The sequence below is a fragment of the Phascolarctos cinereus genome, unplaced genomic scaffold (genome assembly GCF_003287225.1).
Source record: "Phascolarctos cinereus isolate Bilbo 61053 unplaced genomic scaffold, phaCin_HiC Scaffold_1;HRSCAF=81, whole genome shotgun sequence".
In the NCBI taxonomy this organism is placed as follows: domain Eukaryota; kingdom Metazoa; phylum Chordata; class Mammalia; order Diprotodontia; family Phascolarctidae; genus Phascolarctos; species Phascolarctos cinereus.
In genome coordinates this window covers 73001661-73019793 of record NW_027555514.1, presented here as the reverse complement: position 1 = coordinate 73019793, position 18133 = coordinate 73001661, and positions in this window count along the sequence as shown.

The window sequence follows — 18133 nt, the reverse complement described above, 5'->3', positions numbered from 1 at the left end:
TACTGTGAAGTCTTAATAACCAAGGAGAGAAAGGGACACGGGGAAAGTGTTTTGTTTTGTTTTGTTTTGTTTTGTTTTGTTTTGTTTTGTTTTGTTGGGGGAGGGGGTAGAGAAAAGGAATGAACAATAGATAGATCATCAGAGAGCAACAGGAAGTAGTTTCTGGTTTTCTGTTCTCACCAGGATACAAGTCACTGAACAATTCACAACGACCAACAGTAATACAATTAAGATTTCCTTAGTAAATGAATTCTCTCCCTATCACTGATAGCAAACTCATTTAAAGAAAAGCTCTGGAGGGGGAAAGAGATGAAGAGAGAAAAATTCTGTTAAATAACTTTAATGATTTTTATTGCCACATTCTTTGCTTAGGACCATTTATTTTGTTTTTAAAACTCTATCTCACAGCTTCTGTAAAGATCTGCCATGTTTACTTTTCCAGGGTACTTCCTGCCTTGCACATAGTAGCCTCTCAAAGAAACATCTTGAATAAGTAAAGCAACCTATCAACATGCCAAAAAGAAATGCAAATATGGAATTCAAAACATATTAATCATCAATCTCTCAGGCCTTCCTCCTCCTCTCTCTCCTTTTCCATCCTTCTTTTAAATTACTCCCCACCATAGATCTTCCATTCTGGCTAACCTTGCATGTTCACTGAGTCCCAATATTTTCTTCTCCCCCTTTCCTCCACCATTATGTTCTCCCTCCTTCACTCCAACTATCCAAATAGTATTCATTCTTCCTATCATAGATCAACTCCAAAATTTTCCATGAGGCTTATGCCAGACCTTAGTAACCTCTCCCTTCTCTGCATAAGGGCTACATCCCTTATGGCATTACCAAATTATTTTATTTAATTTTATAATTTAATTTTATTCTATTGTTTGAGAATCTTTTTTACTGTTATTTTTGTCTTACTAAATAGACTATAAAATATTCATGAAGAAAAAATAAAGTTGAGTACTTCTTGGCCATCATGTACCATGCTGGGCACATAATGGTTATTTTAATAGACATCTGATTAATAATAACAATAATCAATAATGCTTTCATTTGCTTCTAAAGTTTTGCAAAGGTCCTTTACATATATTATCTCATTTGAACCTCAGAACACTGTGAGGAGGATATAATGGGTATCATTATCTACGCTTTACAGATGATAGTAACAATAGTCATCATCATCATCTAACATTTGTATGGTGCTTTAAGGTTTGCAAAGCATTTTAAATATAATGTTCTCTTTTTATTTGCATAACAAACTTGTAGGATAAATGCTATTATTATCCTCATTCTATAAATAAGAAAACTGAGACTAGAAGAAGTTAAATGACTTGCCCAGGGGGTCAAACAGTAAGGGTCTGAAGCAGAATTCAAACTCATTTTCATTTACCTTTTAGTGCATCCTTCCAACAAATGTTTATGGAATACCTACTCTGCTATTGTCCATATTTTTTCTCTTTTTTATTGTCAAACACCTAGAAAAATTTCCCTAAACCCAATTCCTCTATTTTCCTCCCAGACCTTATAATTGGGCTTCCATCCTCACTGTTCAACTGAAACTATTCTCTCAAGGGTCACTAAAGACTCCCTAATTAGTAAATGGTGCAATCCAGTGGTCTCTTTTTTCCATCCTTATCATCTACAACATTTTATACTACTGACCACCTCCTACTATGTAATCTTTTTTCATTTGGCTTTAGCCTTGACCGGTCTTCTTTGCTCCAGACCCTCATATCCAGCTGTCTATGTAATGCCTCCTCCGATATTTAACATCAAAATTTTAAACTCAAAATGTCTCAAAAAGAGCTTCATACCTTCATTCCCAAACCTTCCTTACCTTCACCTTTACTATGGCAACTTCTCCCAAGTTCAATACTTTGGTGTTATCTTTATCTCTTCCTTCTTCATTTTCTTCAGATCTATTCAGTTGCCATAACCTGTCAATTCCACTTTCCCAATATCCCTCGTATCTGTTCTCTCTTCTCCACTGCCGATAAGCCAGTATGAGCTATTGCTACCGCCAAGCCAGACTATTGCAACAGCCTTCTAACCTCTCCTCTATACTGTCTTCCGCTGATTCTTCATATCTCCATGTAGACATTAGGTTCAGTCAATCTTCTGCTAAATGAATGAATGAATGAATGAATGAATGAATATAAAATAAATTTAAAAAAAACTCCAGGACTTTTTATTGCCTAGTAAATAAAGTTCAGACATATTTGCCTGGCATTTAATGCCTACCACCATCAATCTTATTTCAAGGTTCTCACTTCCATAAATGCTTCAATCCAACCAAATTGCCCTACATTCTGTGCCCCTAAAATGTCCTAATGCTTTCATGCCTCAGTGGCTTTTTTTTCAAACTGCTCTCTCTGCCTAGAATGCCTTTCTCCTCCCTTCACGTGTTCACTTTTCCATCCTTTAAAGCTCAATACAAATTACACCAAGGCCACGAAGCCTTCTCTGATTCCTTTGCTTAATAATTACCGCCTCCCTTCAGTCCTCCAAGAGCACTTTGGATTGCTCTGGTGCACTTAGCATTTAGCATTCCACATTGTGGTTATCTGTGTATATCCTATTTTTAGATCTTAGGCTAGAAGCTCCATGAGGACGAGGACTGGGTTTTATCTAAACTTTTTATCTCTCTCAATGTTTAGGATAGTAAACAACACATTGAAGGTGCTTCAGAAATTTTTAATTGAAATTTTCAGACACCTCTTCTCTCAATGCTTAATACTTACTAAATTGAAAATTAACGGTATTGAGCACAAGTAAAGTTTAACAGGTACTGATTATAAAGGTTTGACAGAAAGCAAAGAACCCAATTCTAGCACATAGCTTGTAGGATCAGTCTCAATATTTTCCCACACTCCTTGCAATCCCTGTAGTTGTAGTGAATTATTGTTATCTATAACATATTCATGTCATGGTCCTCACCAGGCTGTGTTCAATATAGGTTCACTGAGAAGCATAAAATAGTTCAATTAGCTTGTTTTGGGGTTCAGGTTTTTGTTCCTCCCTTTCTTCCTCTGATATCTAGAGAAGTGTCTCTTCTGAATACAACTATTCTTTTTAAAAGAAATAAATTCTGATTTCTACAGCTATGCATGGCTGGGCTTGACATCTATCCTCTAGCTCCACTTAGTTATAGGTATAGTCTGGTCCTTTAAATTGTTACAAACTTCAAGGAGATTAACAGAGGAAGGGGGACAGACAGAGACAGAGCTAAGTGACCATGGGTACATCATGAAACATTTTGAGCTTCAATTTTGCCCTTGACTGCCACATGAATGACTTCTTGGTCCATTAGCAATATTTGTTTTAGGTTTTCATATTTTCCTGACCTCTGATTGTTGGAGAGAGGAGCTATATAGTTGAAGTATTTTAAGTTCCATTTTGTATATCAGTGTTCATTTATGTTTCAGTGCTTGAAATAAGTACCCAAATGGGAGAGGACAGTAGGTTAGGAGCCAACGGACCTGAATTCAAGTCTAACCTTCACTGTAAGCTATAGCTTAGAAAATTAGTTAATCTCTATATGCCTCAATTTCTTAATCTATAATACTAGAATAATAATGCTATACCTATTTCAACAAATCATCGTAAGGCTCAAATAAGAAAATGGATGTTATCACCAACAAGAATATATCAAGAGCCTACTATGTATAGAGTACTTTAAAAAGTTAAAAGTGCTAGCAACTTAAATGCAAGGCATTATAAGGGATAGGCTACTTTCGCTGACATAAGAAACTCCCAGTTGAGAAAACTCTATCAATACAATCATCATTTTCTCTACAATTAATTGTCTTAACGGATTGCCTAGAACCCTAAGAGTTTAAGTAACCTGTGCAACATCCCACAAACTAATATGTGATTGTGACAGACCTTAAATCTAGATCTTCCTGGACAGCAAGTTGGCTTTTTGTCCGCTACACTATACTGCCCCACAATGCATTATTATTGACATTATTACCACCACCTAAATCTCAAGACATTAACCTATTAAATAACAATCAGTCAGTAAAACATTTATTCAGTACCTATTTGGTGGTAGGCATTGGGGATACAAACAAAAAACTTTCAAAATGCTGCATCGCAACAATCATAAGGTTTAAGAAATCAATTATAATAATATTAATAATAATAACTCACATTTACTGAGACCTTAAAAGTGTTCAAAGTGCTGTATAAATATTATCTCATTTCATCCTCATAACCACCCTGGGAGATAGCTGCTATTATTATCCCCATTTTAGAGATCAGGAAACTGAGACAGCCAGGGGTTAAGTGACTTGCTTAGGGTCCTAGAGCTAGTCAGTATCTGAAGCTATATTTGAACTCAGGTCTTCATGACTCCAGACTCATCATTCTATCCACTATGCCATAAAGGTATGATTTCATTGTCCTGTGGAAATGTTTATATTCAGAAGGTAACTTTTGAATTATTTTTTCCATGCCTATGAGAAATTTTTGTTTCAATAGTTATGAAAGAGAAAATGTGGGAAGAAAAAAAAAAGATGGTAGGTTTTGCTTCAACCATGAACTTAATCATCAGCCCTATGTACTTTTCAGTGATGCGTCTTTAAATTCAGAGGTGAGAGCAATATGAGATAGAATACTAAGTTGGCAGTCGGAAGACTTGGTTTCAACCAAGTCTGATCCTTATTAGACATGGGCACATCATGAAACATTTTGAGCTTCAATTTCATCATCTATAAAATGAGGCCGGCATGACCTTCACTGAAGCAAGCTAGGTAACTCAGTGCATACAGTGCCGGACCTGGAGTCAGGAAGACCTGAATTCAAATCCATCCTCAGACATATACTAGCTGTGTGATCCTGGGCAAATGACTTAACCTCTGTTTGCCTCAATCCACTGGAAAAGTAAATGGCGAACCACTCCAGAATCTTTGCCTAGAAAACCCCATGGACAGTATTGGCATGAGATGGTCCACTGGGTCACAAAGAGTCAGATGGAACTAAAAAACTGAATGACAACAATAACAATCTTAACTTTCTCAAAATTATAACAAGCAATATATTTTAACTATAAGCTTCCATGTTAATATAAACTATTATTGGGAATGTCATTCTATTGCCTTTGTGATAAGGTTACCTACCACAAGAGAGTAGAGAGGGAGAAGGAATAGGGCCTGCCTCTGCTACCTAAAAATCTGTGTGTAAGTCACTTAACCTCTGCATGCCACAATTTCCACAACTGTTAAATAATAGAGTTGGACCAAACAACCTCCAAAGTCCTTTTTAGTTCTAAAGCTAATACACAGTGTCCTTCTTATCTGAAATGTAGTGAATTAGCCTATAAATTCATTGGTGTCAATGTAGGGAACTCCAGGCATGTGGTAAGACCTAGCATGTTGCCTAAGACTCATACCAGTTAAGTGACTTATCCAGTGCCACCTAACTAGTAAACATAAGAGCTGGAATTATACTTAGGTCTTTCCTGAGTCCAAGACCAGAATTTAATCTTCTATGCCAAGACTGCTTCATAATTAGTCTGCACAAGGTGGAAAAAATGACAAGGAAAAAAAAATCTGGCTTTCAGTCTTTAATTCCTCAATTATCAAGAACCAAGGATAATTTTGTAAATGAACTCTATCAAAAATAAACTCCTTCCAGTGTCTCAACATTCTTTACTGGGTCTATTTGTTGCATATTTCATCCAGGGGAAAAGTGAGGGGTTTTGTGGGTGTTTTATTTTGTTTGTGAAGGGAGACCTCAGGGGAGTCTATGCATTTTTTAAAGTAAGATTAAGTGGTCCAGGCAAAGAGGGAGAGAAGATGCAAAATTTACTTTGGTATATTTCAGACTCATTTATCTGAAATACTTACAATTACATAGTATGGTCAATAGAGCCCTGAACTTGGATTCAGGGAGACATGAGTTCAAACTCAGCTTCAGATATTTATCAGCTGTGCAAGTCTGGCCAACTCACTTAACTTTTGCCTGCCTCAGTTTCCTCATTTGTAAAATGGGGTTAATAATAGCACTTACCTCCCACATTTGGTGTGAGGATCAAATGAGATAATATTTGCAAAGTACTCTGCAAACCTTAAATCGTCCTATAAGTTCCAGCTATAATTATACTTCTTACAAGCCCTAATTTTCCTTTTAACTTCTAAGTCTCTATATGCTTTAGGGCTAAGTTTATTTCATATCCTGTTAACATACAGCAAAACACTCAAACATTATTTTTCTTGTGCTATTGAGTAGACCTAACTTAGCCTGTGGTCAGCATTAGCCCAAGTTGGTGAAAAGTTCTTTTATTTCTCCTGTAAGTCTTTCTTCTATAAAATGAGGACACATTAAGATTATGTTTTCCTTTTTTCATAAAACTTCATGCCGTAAGCTCTTAGTGGGAACTAAGCATGTTCTTCTCTCAAATATTGTTACACAGGACTCAGAAAGATCAAGTTGCACAGTTTAAGAAGCTTAAGAGGATGAACCACAGCACTTGGGACTCTGATGCCAATCCCATTAAATACAGAGGAGTCTTAAGAGAAAATTACAGCAACTCAAACAAGCCACAAGCATTATTCAAAGCAGGGGCTAGTGACATCTTCCTTATAATAGCATTATCAAAGAGATTAAAGGAGGGGAAAGAAAAAGACCCACCCCAAATCGTAAATCCTATGGAATCCTGGAGCTGGAAAGGAAACCAGAGATCTTTGAACTCAAGCCCTTCATTTTATAGTAAAGACACTGAAACCCAGAGAAACAAAGTGACTTGCTGCAAGATGCCACAGGGAGTGGCAGAGCAAGGGGGAAAACAGATCTCCTGCTCTTTTGTATACCAGGCTCCACTCCCCTTTAAATGAAAGGTGGAGCCCTTCTCTGAATGATGCTATCAGAGACCTGAATCATAACAGGCCACCTGAAGTATGAAAGAAAATGAGAGGCAATGAAAGGAAGAGGGAAAGGGGAGAAAAAGCAAGAGAGTAATCAAAGTCATCTATAGTCATATGAAAAATGCCAGAAATCACTATTGTTTGGAGAAATACAAGTCAAAGCAACGCTGAGGTACCACATCTCACCTATCCAATTGGCTAACATTACAAAATAAGAAAATTATAAATGCTGGAGAAGATGTGGGAAAATTGGAACATTAATGCATTGTTGGTGGAGTTGTGAACTGATCTGACCATTCTGGAAAACAATTTGGAACTATGCACAAAGGGCTATAAAACTGTGCATACCCTCTGACCCAGCAATACGACTTCTAGGGCTGTATCCCAAAGAGATCATACAAATGGGAAAAGGACCCACATGTATAAAAATATTTACAGCAGCTCTTTTTGTGGTGGCAAAGAATGGGAATTTGAGGGGATGCCTATCAGTTGGGGAATGCCTGAACAAGTTGTGGTATATGAATGTAATGGAATACTGTTGTGCTATAAGAAATGATGAACAGGCTGACTTCAGAAAAACCTGGAAAGACTTGTATGAACTGATGTGAGTGAAGTGAGCAGAATCAGAACATTGTACACAGTAACAGTCACGTTATGCAGTAACTAACTTTGATAGACTTATCCCATCTTAGCAATGCCAGGTTCTAAGACAATTCCAAAGACTCATGATGGAAAATGCTGTCCACATCCAGAAAAACAACAACTACGGAGTCTGAATGCAGATCAAAGCGTATTATTTGCTCTCTTGCGCGCTCTCTCTCTCTCTCTCTCTCTCTCTCTCTCTCTCTCTCTCCCTCCCCCTCCCTCCCTCCCTCTCTCTCTCTTTAGTTTCTTGTTTCTCGTGGTTTCTCCTATTAGTTCTAATTCTTCTTTACAACATGACTAATGTAAAAATAAGTTTAATATGAATGCATATGTCAAGTCTATATCAATTTACATGCTATCTTGGGGTGGGGAGAGGGGAGAGATTGGGAGAAGATTTGGAACTCAAACTCTTATGGAAGTGAATGTTGAAAACTAAAAATAAATTAATAAATTTATTTTAAAAAGAAAGAGAGGGGAGAAAAAGAGAGAGGAGAAGAAAGAGCAAGAGGAGGAAGAGGAGAAAGGAGGAGGAGGAGGAGGAAAAGCAGGAGGAAAGGAGGGGGAGGGAATGAGAACAACAAAGTGACTTGGAAGTTCCTGATTTGGGATTTGCTTTTTCTATAAGAGCCGAACCACAGACTCTGCACAGGCCGCAGACCCTCAGAATAACAGCAACATCTAACATTTCTATAGCACTTACTAGATGCCAGGTGCTGGGCTAAGTGCTTTACGATTATTATCTCATTTGATCCTCAGAACAACTCTGAGAAGTAGGTGATATTATTATCTCCATTTTACAGACAGGAAAACTGAGGCAAACAGAGGTTAAGTAACTTGACCAGGATCTAAGTGTCTGAGGCAGGATTTGAGTTCAGGTCTTCCTGAATCCAAGATACAGGAAGGGAGGGAACACTGTGTAATATCTTTACTTTCTCCCCTCCTTCCTTCTGGGTTCTGGATTTCTGTCTTCCTCACCACCACTACTTCCCACACACATTTCCCTATTCACCTCCTACCTTTCTGTCAGCCAGTTCTAAATTAATCCCTTCGCCCTTTATCTGAAATGGATTTAAGGTCTTTGTGTGGCTACTCTGATTATTAGCTTTTTAATGATCAAAAGACTTAAGGAAATCAATCAACAAAGGAATAAAACATGCATTAAGTGCTTACTATATGCAAAGTACTGGGGACACAAATACAATCCCTGCTCTCAGAGAGCTCATATTCTAGAAGTGGAGACAATGCATATAGAAGCTACTATCAGATGGAAAAGTCCAAGGGTCCTCAGGCTGCAACTGCAAGGTAGATGGTAATGTATCTTCTTTACTGTCCTTTCCATTGATCGAATCTTAACAGTTTCTGGCGTTGAGCCGTTTGACAGTGCCAAGAGCCTTGGTAACAAGAACTTTCTTTTCTGAGTTTTCAATGTGGCTGGAGCAGCTGAGGGAGCACCAAGGCTGCATCTCCTTCCTCAGGGTTGCTTCCTAGGATGATGGCTGTGAATGAACAACAGGCTGAAAGCACTGCTATTCCAAAGGCTCTTGTGTTCAGCGTCCCAGTCTTTTTCCATCAGAGTCTGAAGGGGGATGGTGGTCAACATGGTGGTAATGGTGGTTTGACTTGCCGCACCCATTCTGCCTCTGTCTCTCCCTCAGGATGCCCCATTGCTTCAGCTAGGCTGCCTTGCCTGCCATATGACTGACAGCTGGTGGAGATGGGCTGGTCCCTTCTCTCCACATTCTGCTACCCCAGATGATGGCTGTGAAAACTGAGCTGGGAGTAGGACTCTGACACTGGAGTTCTTACCAGGACTGAACTGAAGGAAACATTCCTTTCGGGAGGGGAAAGGGGTTATACTTACCAATCCTGCCCCAACCTCACTACTTGGCTTGCTACTAAGGCTTGTCCTGGACAAGGACCCCCAAAATCCTGATCCTATCAGAGGGCCAGGAAAAAAAAAACATAGGAAATATTTCCTAAAGCACTAGACTGAGAGTTAGGAGCCTGGGCTCTTGTCCTTGTTCCACCCCTGAGTAACTGTGTGACTTTGGCCAAGGTATCTCGTGCTAGGACTAGGAGTTCCCCCAACTCCCACTTGGGAGCCAGGCCTTGAGAAACCTCAAGAAAAATTGACAACTGGCAACAAGTCACTTTTTCCATAAGCTGCACAGTGGGTAGGTTATTAGGCTTGGAGTCAGAGAGACTCCAATTCCTGCCTCAGACATTTATTTAGCTGGGTAACTCCAGACAAGTCACTTAACCTCTCTCTGCCTCAGTTTCCTCACCTGTAAAATGAAGTCAAAATAATACCTGTCAGGGCAGCTAGGTGGCATGGCAGATAGAGCCCTGAAGTCAGGAGGACCAGAGTTCAAGTTCAGTCTCAGACCAAGCACTTGACACTTAATAGCTGTGTGACCCTGAGCAAGTCACTTAACCCCAATTGCCTAACAAAAGAAAAAGAAAAAGAAAAAAGAAAAAAACAACAACACCTGTCTCACAGAATTGTGGTGAGGATCAAATGAGTTAAAATTGTGAAAAGGAGTTTTCCAAACTTAAAGTGCTATATGATTTATATTTTTTCATATACTAAAAAACAATAAATCATATACATCTTTTTGAAAAGTAGAGGCTATTTTTCAGATCACCTAATACTAAAAGGAACATTTTGTTTATTTGGGGGAGGGGGAAATCTCAATCTACTATAAATGTGCAACTCTTCTCCTTTAAAAAATAAAAATAGCTAGCACTTATAAAGTGTTTAAGGTTTATAACAATTTATAAATGTTAGCTCATTTGTTCCTAAAAAAAAAAAAAGAAAAAAACAACCTAAGAGACAAATGCTATTATTATCCCTCCTTTACAGATGAGGAAAAAGTTAAGTGAACCGCCCAGGGCCACATTACCATAAGTGCCAGGATATGAACTCAAGTCTTCCTTGCTTCTAAGGTTACATTATTTATCTTATTTATTATTTTAATTATTTGGGAAGCAAGGGATCGATGATTTCCCAGAGACTGACCCGTTTCATCTCTAAGTAAGCCTCTTACTTGTCTAGGCCTCAAATTAGTCACCTATAAGTTTGGGCTGGAGGGAGGAGGGGGAAGAGGAGAAGGGAAGAGTATCTTTGGATCAGGAGTCCAGGGTGGGGAACACGTGGCCTTCTAGGTCCCTGGGTGTGGCCTTTTGACTGAGTCCAAGTTTTACAGAGGGAACCCTTTTACTTAGGAGATTTGTTCTGTGAAGTTTAGATTCAGTCAAAGGCCACACTTGAGGACCTAGAGGGCCTGAGTGCATTCAAGGCCAAAGGTTTCCCCATTCCTGGATCAGGTGATCTTGTGGTGCCGGGGTTCTAAAGATCATCCAGATATGGGAGCTTCCTCCTCCAGTCATGTTACATGCTCTGCCATTTTCTCTAATAGCTGTGGTCATGTAAAAGCACATCAGATTAGCCATTCAAAGGTTTGGGGGTTTGGTTATTAGTTTGGGTTTTTTTCGGTTGGTTGGTTTACATTGTATTAGTCTTCAATGGGATCAATAATCCTTTGGACCAGGTATCAAACCAACTAGAATAACCAAACTACAGCCTTCTTCACTGGATCAGCCAGAGACTCAGAATAAAGGAGGAAGATGAGATATTGCTTACCTGAGAAACGCTGTCATAAAACAGCCAATTTTTTAAAAACTAGTAGGCACAAGGAATATTGAGAAAGAACTGTTTTCCTCCAATTTTGCTTGAATCACCTGGATTATATTACAACTCTGTCTTTCCCTTTGCCCATTGCAGCTCAGCCAAACAGGCAGATAATGGGTTGTCTTTAGAAGAATAATTTGACTTTGATAAAAGAATGCAAATATCTTGTAACCCAAAGAAAAGGCAATAGCCTGCTGGGTTTTTTTTTCCTTTTCAAAACTAACAAAATAGAACACGTCTGGGGTTTGCTCCATGTTTGAGAAATACTTTGCAGAGCACCAGCCTGGAGGCACTGAAGGAAAATTTAGCCACTACCTTTCTAGCCTGCCAATGTGATACATATCTAAAGGCAGTCTTCCTTTTTTCCGTGCCATACCTAATGATCTATCTCTTCCTACACAAGTAGGGGTCTGGGATATAAGATCAAATATTGGGCACTAGTTAAAAATCCAACTGCACTAGAAAGAGAGAGTTGTTTTGCATAAGAAGGGACTTTTATTAACTACTGGCTTCCCAAGGGAGGCTTCCTTCTCCTTCAGGGAGGCTTAGAAAGTCCAGCAAAAATGAAAAAAGAAAAGGGGGGTGGGAAGAGGTTCTTTTTTTCATTCTTTCGTCACATTTGCTAAAGCAGGAACTCAACACAAATGATTCAGTACCAAAAAGCCAATAAGCTCCCTCCAGAAGGAAGAAAGACAGAGGTTACTTTATGTGGCCTAAACTAGAAACATTTCCCAGTCCTCTATAATCACACCACCTTCCACTGCCCAAGGATCATTCTACTCCAATATTCCTTGAGGCCTCTCTCACGAATATCAATACTCACAGGAGGGACACTATCGATAAATTTGAGGAAAGAAATTCAGCAGCAAGAAGTATTGAAGCCCTGAATCTGAAGGCGCTATGAGTTTATCGGCATGAGGAGCTCCTGGTGTGGGAATTCCCCTTCCAAGCTCCCCAGCCCTTGCCCCCAAAGCACTATGCCCTTGGTTCAATCAGAGGACCTGGGTAAAAATTTTCACTTTACCCTTTATTTCCTGAGTGACCCTGGCAGGCAAGTTACTTCACCCTCTCTAGGCCACAGTTCCCCGTATAAAATAAGAAGGTTTGACTTCATAGCTTATGAGGTAGGTTCCTTCCAAATCTAAATCTCTGATACATGATCAAAGATAAACACTAGGGAGTTGTTTGAGGTACATAGAGGTTAAGTGACTTGCCCAAGGTCACACAATTCATAAAGAGATATATTTTAACCCAGGTATTCTTGACACCAAGCCCATCACTCAATCAACTATCCATAGTGCCGCCACAGGCCCAATACAAAGCAAACAAGTAGAAATGAGCTTACTTTCTGGGGCACTACCTCAGTTTATGATCCAGGGCTTACTGATTTTCCTGTAAGGAGGTAATCAACTAAGTCTAGTACAATATCAACATGATTTTAATCAAATAAAAAATTAACACAGTGTTCCAACAGAAGCAGACATCACCCAAAGCAGTGCCATTTTTCCCGTCCTAATGCCTTCAAAGATCCGCAGCTAAAGGAAGCTTGAGAATCACTTGCCCTATTATCCTAAACTTAAGGAAGACATCACTGAGGCCTACCCAGAAAGGACATGAGGTCAGTAAGAGAGGGAGAACAAACACCCATACGCCTTTGCTTTGTCTATTAGACAAAAGGAAAGTGCATTTGGGTTGGTGGTGAGTGATGGATGAGGTATGGGGGAAAGAAGGTCAGACAAGGAGGAAAAATAAGAGAACATACAAAAAGGACTGTCCTCCTTCCAGTTCCTATTGTCTGAAAAATATATCCACATGCATACATGCATGCATGCATATACATGTATATCTTTGTTAATCATAGAGCACATATGTTGTTTACAGGTTCACTTAGCTTTATAGACATTTAAAATCGGAAGGGACCTCAAAAATCATCCAGTGCAACCCTTTCATTTTAAAAACAGAACTCTGGGGAAAGCAAATTACTTACCCAAGGTTCCACAGTGAGGTAGTAAAAAATATATATATATTTTTAAAAGGTTCAGCCTAGAACCTAGGTGTTCTTCTTCCCAGTCTGGTCTTCTTTCCACTGTCTCGTGTGGCCATTATTTATGACCAAGATCACACACCAATTAAATGGTACAGCCTGATTTGAACTCTGATATGTACAAAGGAAGAGTGGAGGAAGCACAGAGCAACAGTCTGCAAAAATGAACCCTGCCACACACATTCCACCAATTAAAGATTAAGTGGTTTTAACAATCTACCCTAAAAAAAAAAAGTAAATAGCCCAGATGAGTTACACCTGTCATCCAATAACAACTTAGCTTTCTCTTGCCAAAAATAGCTGGAGAGGGGGAATGGGAATCTCGTAGACAATATTAGAAATGAGAACATCTAAACTTACTTAGGCTGGTCCTTGGGCAGTCTAACACCGGGGCCATGCTCAACATTTGTCTGGCTTGGTAAGACCTGCTGGAGATGATGATGATGATGATGATATATGCATAGCCCTTTAAAATTTACATTTATTTCCTCATTTGAGCATCAGAACACCACCATGAGGAATGTGTGGCTGTTATCCCCAACTTTGGTGATGAGGAAACTGAAGATGAAAGAGGTTGTGACTTGTCCAGGGACACATGGTAAGTGTCTGAGGTGAGATATGAACTCAGATCTTCCTAATACTTAGTACAGTACGCTTTCAGCTCTGCCACCTAATTGCCTCCATTAACATAGCCTGCAAGAACCCAGAGCCACTTCTATGCAACAGAGTCAACATAATGGGACTGTAATAGAGGAGGATTGGGCAGCATAGGACAATATTATTTGATTATATTGCAATAGAATCTGTTGACTTGGTGCTAGGGTTCTTAGAACTTCATCACTGGTTCGTAATTAATCAAAGTACTGAACACGTCCAGGTAGCAGGCTAGGTGCTGGGGTTATGAAGGAGATGAAGATGTGTACTCATAACGATCAAGCCTGGATTTAGAGAAGATATGATAGAGATGGGGGACTAAGGGAGTGGAATGATGCATATACCACAAGGCTTGGTTAATGTATTGGTTACTTTTGTTGGACTCCTTTCCCACCCCTCCCCTTTTTTAATCTTTGTTAAAAGAAATGGCCCATGGGTGTGTGTGTTTGTGTGTGTGTGTGTGTGTGTACACACAACCATACATATGGAAATAATGATGTATAAATAAATAATTTTCAGTAAAATTGATATCCAAATAATACTTCAAAACTTTGGATGCAACTCTCCTATATTTATCAATATTCAAGCTTTTATTAAGGGCCCACTGTATGCCAGGCACAACAGGGGGGATACAAAGAAGAAAAAAATGAAACCATTTCTGTTCTCAAGAAGCCTGCATTCTTATCAGATTATCTTTGGATTAAATACAGAAATATCAGTCCTATTCTGCGGATGGATGTGAATGTTGGGCATTCCTTGAACAGCAGAAGGTATTCTTCCCCTCATATTATAAAGAATCATTGCAAAACCATAGACCTCACTTTGCAATTTTCAAACCCATCATTACTCCTTTTTTTAATGGGGAGGGAGAGTGTTGCTAAGTTTCCCTCCTGGTTGTCTCTGTGATTGGACATTCTAGAGGATTCATAGGTGCTTTTCTTAACACTAACAGAAATGCAAAGTAAAGGAACAACTCCGTCCAGCTTGACAAACTTGAACTTCTAAGAAAAACCAAAAAAGAAAACTTCTGTTGATTTTCTCTCCCCTTTGCAAATATTTCCTCTAACTATTAGAAATGAATGTGCTAAAAGTGTGTGGGGGTGGGGAGGGAAGGTGCGCTAGAAATTCAGCAGAAGAAAAAAAAAAGCTTTTGATCTTTAAAACAAAATCCAAATCCAAGGCCCTGATGGGCACAGACAGACTCCCTAGCTAGGTCAAGGGAACTGATGTCATGGTAATGAGTAGCAACAATACTTCTGAAACATACACACACACACACAACTTACCAAATGCCTCCTGGACATGAAATCAAGAGATAAGCTCTGAGCAATGTGGTACAAAGGCGAAGAGAGTCGGCAAGGCTTCCAGCACACTTACAGCCTTGTGCTACGAAAACAGGGGGTTTTCCGAAAGCCTGCAAAGACTTGTCTGCCTGATTGTCTATCTCTGTTCCTCCTCCTCTTCCTTCTCGTCCTCTTCCTCTTCCTCCTTTTTCTTCCATTTCTTCTTCCTCCCCTTGCTTTTCCTCCTCCTCCTCCTCCTTTTTCTTCCATTTCTTCTTCCTCCCCTTGCTTTTCCTCCTCCTCCTCCTCCTTTTTCTTTTATTCTTGGCTACTTAACTCAGAAATCCGTTACATGATGTCTAACTAAACTCTTTCCTACACTATGAAAGTAACTGGAAGGTGCAAAGAACAGGTATGAAAATGAGATGACAGAGATTTCAAAGCCTCTCTTCTCACATACTCCAATACTCTCAGCTCCCACCCCTGGGGCTCATCCTTCTCACTTCCCATCTGATTTGGAAAGTTCAGACACAAGACCATGACATTTAGAATGCCAAGGCTTAAAAAAAAAAAAAGAATCCACAATTTTTTTTTTACTCTTAATTGAGGGAATATTCCCCTCAGAGCTGTGGGTGCTTAAGAGAGCTAGAGACCTAGAACATTAAGAAATTTTGTTCTAGGCTGGTGGACCCTGATGGACTAGGGCAGGGGTGGGGAACCTTTGGCCTCGAGGCCACATGTGACCCTCTAGTCCTCAAGTGTGGCTCTTTGACCGAATCCAAACTTCACAGAACAAATCCCCTTAATAAATAAATTTATTATTATTAATTTATTTATTCATTATTTATTTAATTAAATAAATGTATTATATTATTACATATTTAATTAAATAAATTTATGATTTATTACATATTTATTTAATTAAATAAATTTATCTTTATTCATTCATTATTTAATTAAATAATTTATTATTATTTATTAAATTAAATAAATTTGTTATTATTTATTTATTAAGGGGATTTGTTCCATAAAGTTTGGATTAGGTCAAAGGGCCACACTTGAGGACCTAGAGGGCCACATGTGGCCTTGAGGCTGCAGGTTCCCCACCCTGGACTAGAGCACATCCAAAGCAGGGTAGTGAGAAAACTTGAAAACACCCCAGACAAGGAGCTGTCAAAAGAAACTTGACACATATGACTTGGAAAAGATTTAGTGGGCTATGATAGCTGTTTTCAAATATTCTTATGGAAGAGTGATAAGACTTATTTTGCTTGGCCCTGTAGCACAGAACCCCTGTAGGATTATGTGTGGAAGTTGCAGACAAGATTTAGACTCTTAATGAAATCAGAGGTTTTCAAAAGTAGAATGGCCTCTCTTAGGAGTTCATGAGGGTCTCATTACTAGAGGCCTTTGAGGGGAGGCCGGGTGATCACTTATAAGGGGTATTAAAATTATAAAGGTGATTTCTGTCCTGGTACAAGTTGGAACAAATGAACCGAACCATTGGGGTTTTTCCCATTCTTATTCTAGCAAAGAGAGATTGATCACAGGCCAGCTCTGATGGCGTCTCATGACAAATTTAAATTTCTAATCATTGCCTGTAAGGTTCACTTCTAGGTGGCACCCTCCACTCCATGTTAAACAGCCAAAGAGAAAGCAAAGAAGACTTCTGGCTACACCATACATAGGAGACCCCACTTCATTTCCTCAGGCTTGCTGAGGATATGCTCCCCAATTTCAACCCCAATTTCCTCACAAGATCTTATCAGATTACCATCTAGCTTGAGTGTTCTACTCGGCCTAGTTCCTGTGTAGCCCCCTCTCTTATTCTATCATCCTTGATTAATTAGTCCTTACTTGAATTTTCTGGTCAAATATAATTAGCTGCTGAAACATATACAAGTCAAATCATGTTACAGTATTAAAAAAAAACACTCTACTTGATAAAAAACATTTTTTTCCAACCTCCCCATGCAAAAGGCCAATTTCAAACAATTGAATCAGTGAATAAAAGAATACATTGATTTCCATTCAGTTGATGAGATTTAGATTTTATATGTTTCTGTCCTTCATTTTTATAGAACTTCAACAAATGCAAAAACCATTAAGTGTCTACTATGTCCAACATACTGTCCCAGTTTGTGAGAATTATATAAAAATGAGTGTCACTGTCCCCATCATCAAAGAGCTCTTAATCTCATATGAGATTTCCTGACTTGGAGTCAGGAAAACCTGAATTCAAATTCTACCTCAGATACTTGGTCACTGTGTAACCCTGTGCAAATCACTTAGATTCTCGAGTTCTCAGTTACTTCATCAGTAAAATAGGAATAACAATAGCACCTACTTCAAGAGGTTGTTGTGAGGATTAAATGAGTTACCCTATGTAAAGCACTTTACAATCCCTTAAAGGACTATATAAATGCTAGCTATCATTATTATTATTAGAAAAAAGTATAAAAATAGTTATTATACAAATTGAATATAAGCAAAATTGGTGAATATCCAGTCCCATTAGCACTTTACATATGGTAAATTCAGAGAAGAGGCACAAATTTAAAAAAAAAAACTGATAACTCCAGAAAGGGAGGAAAAAAATTGATTTGGGAAATAAGAAGAGGATTCTTGGAGTATCAATTACCTGGGCCTCAAAGGGTGGGAAGGATTTCAGCCACAAAGACAGTGAAGGTTTCATTGGAGGTATTCAGTAAAAGACTTATTCAACAAGCAATTCCATTCAGTAAGCACCTACCAAGCATCTTCTATGTTCCAGGTACTATGAATACAAAGACAATCAGAGAATCACAGTTCCTAGGCTTGGCATTGAGCAGAGAAATGGAGGAGGAGTTAGGAAGACCTGAATTCCAATTCTGACCCAGACACCTACTAGCTGTGTCACACTGGCCAAAGGGCCTAATTTTCACCAACCTCAATTTCTACAATTATA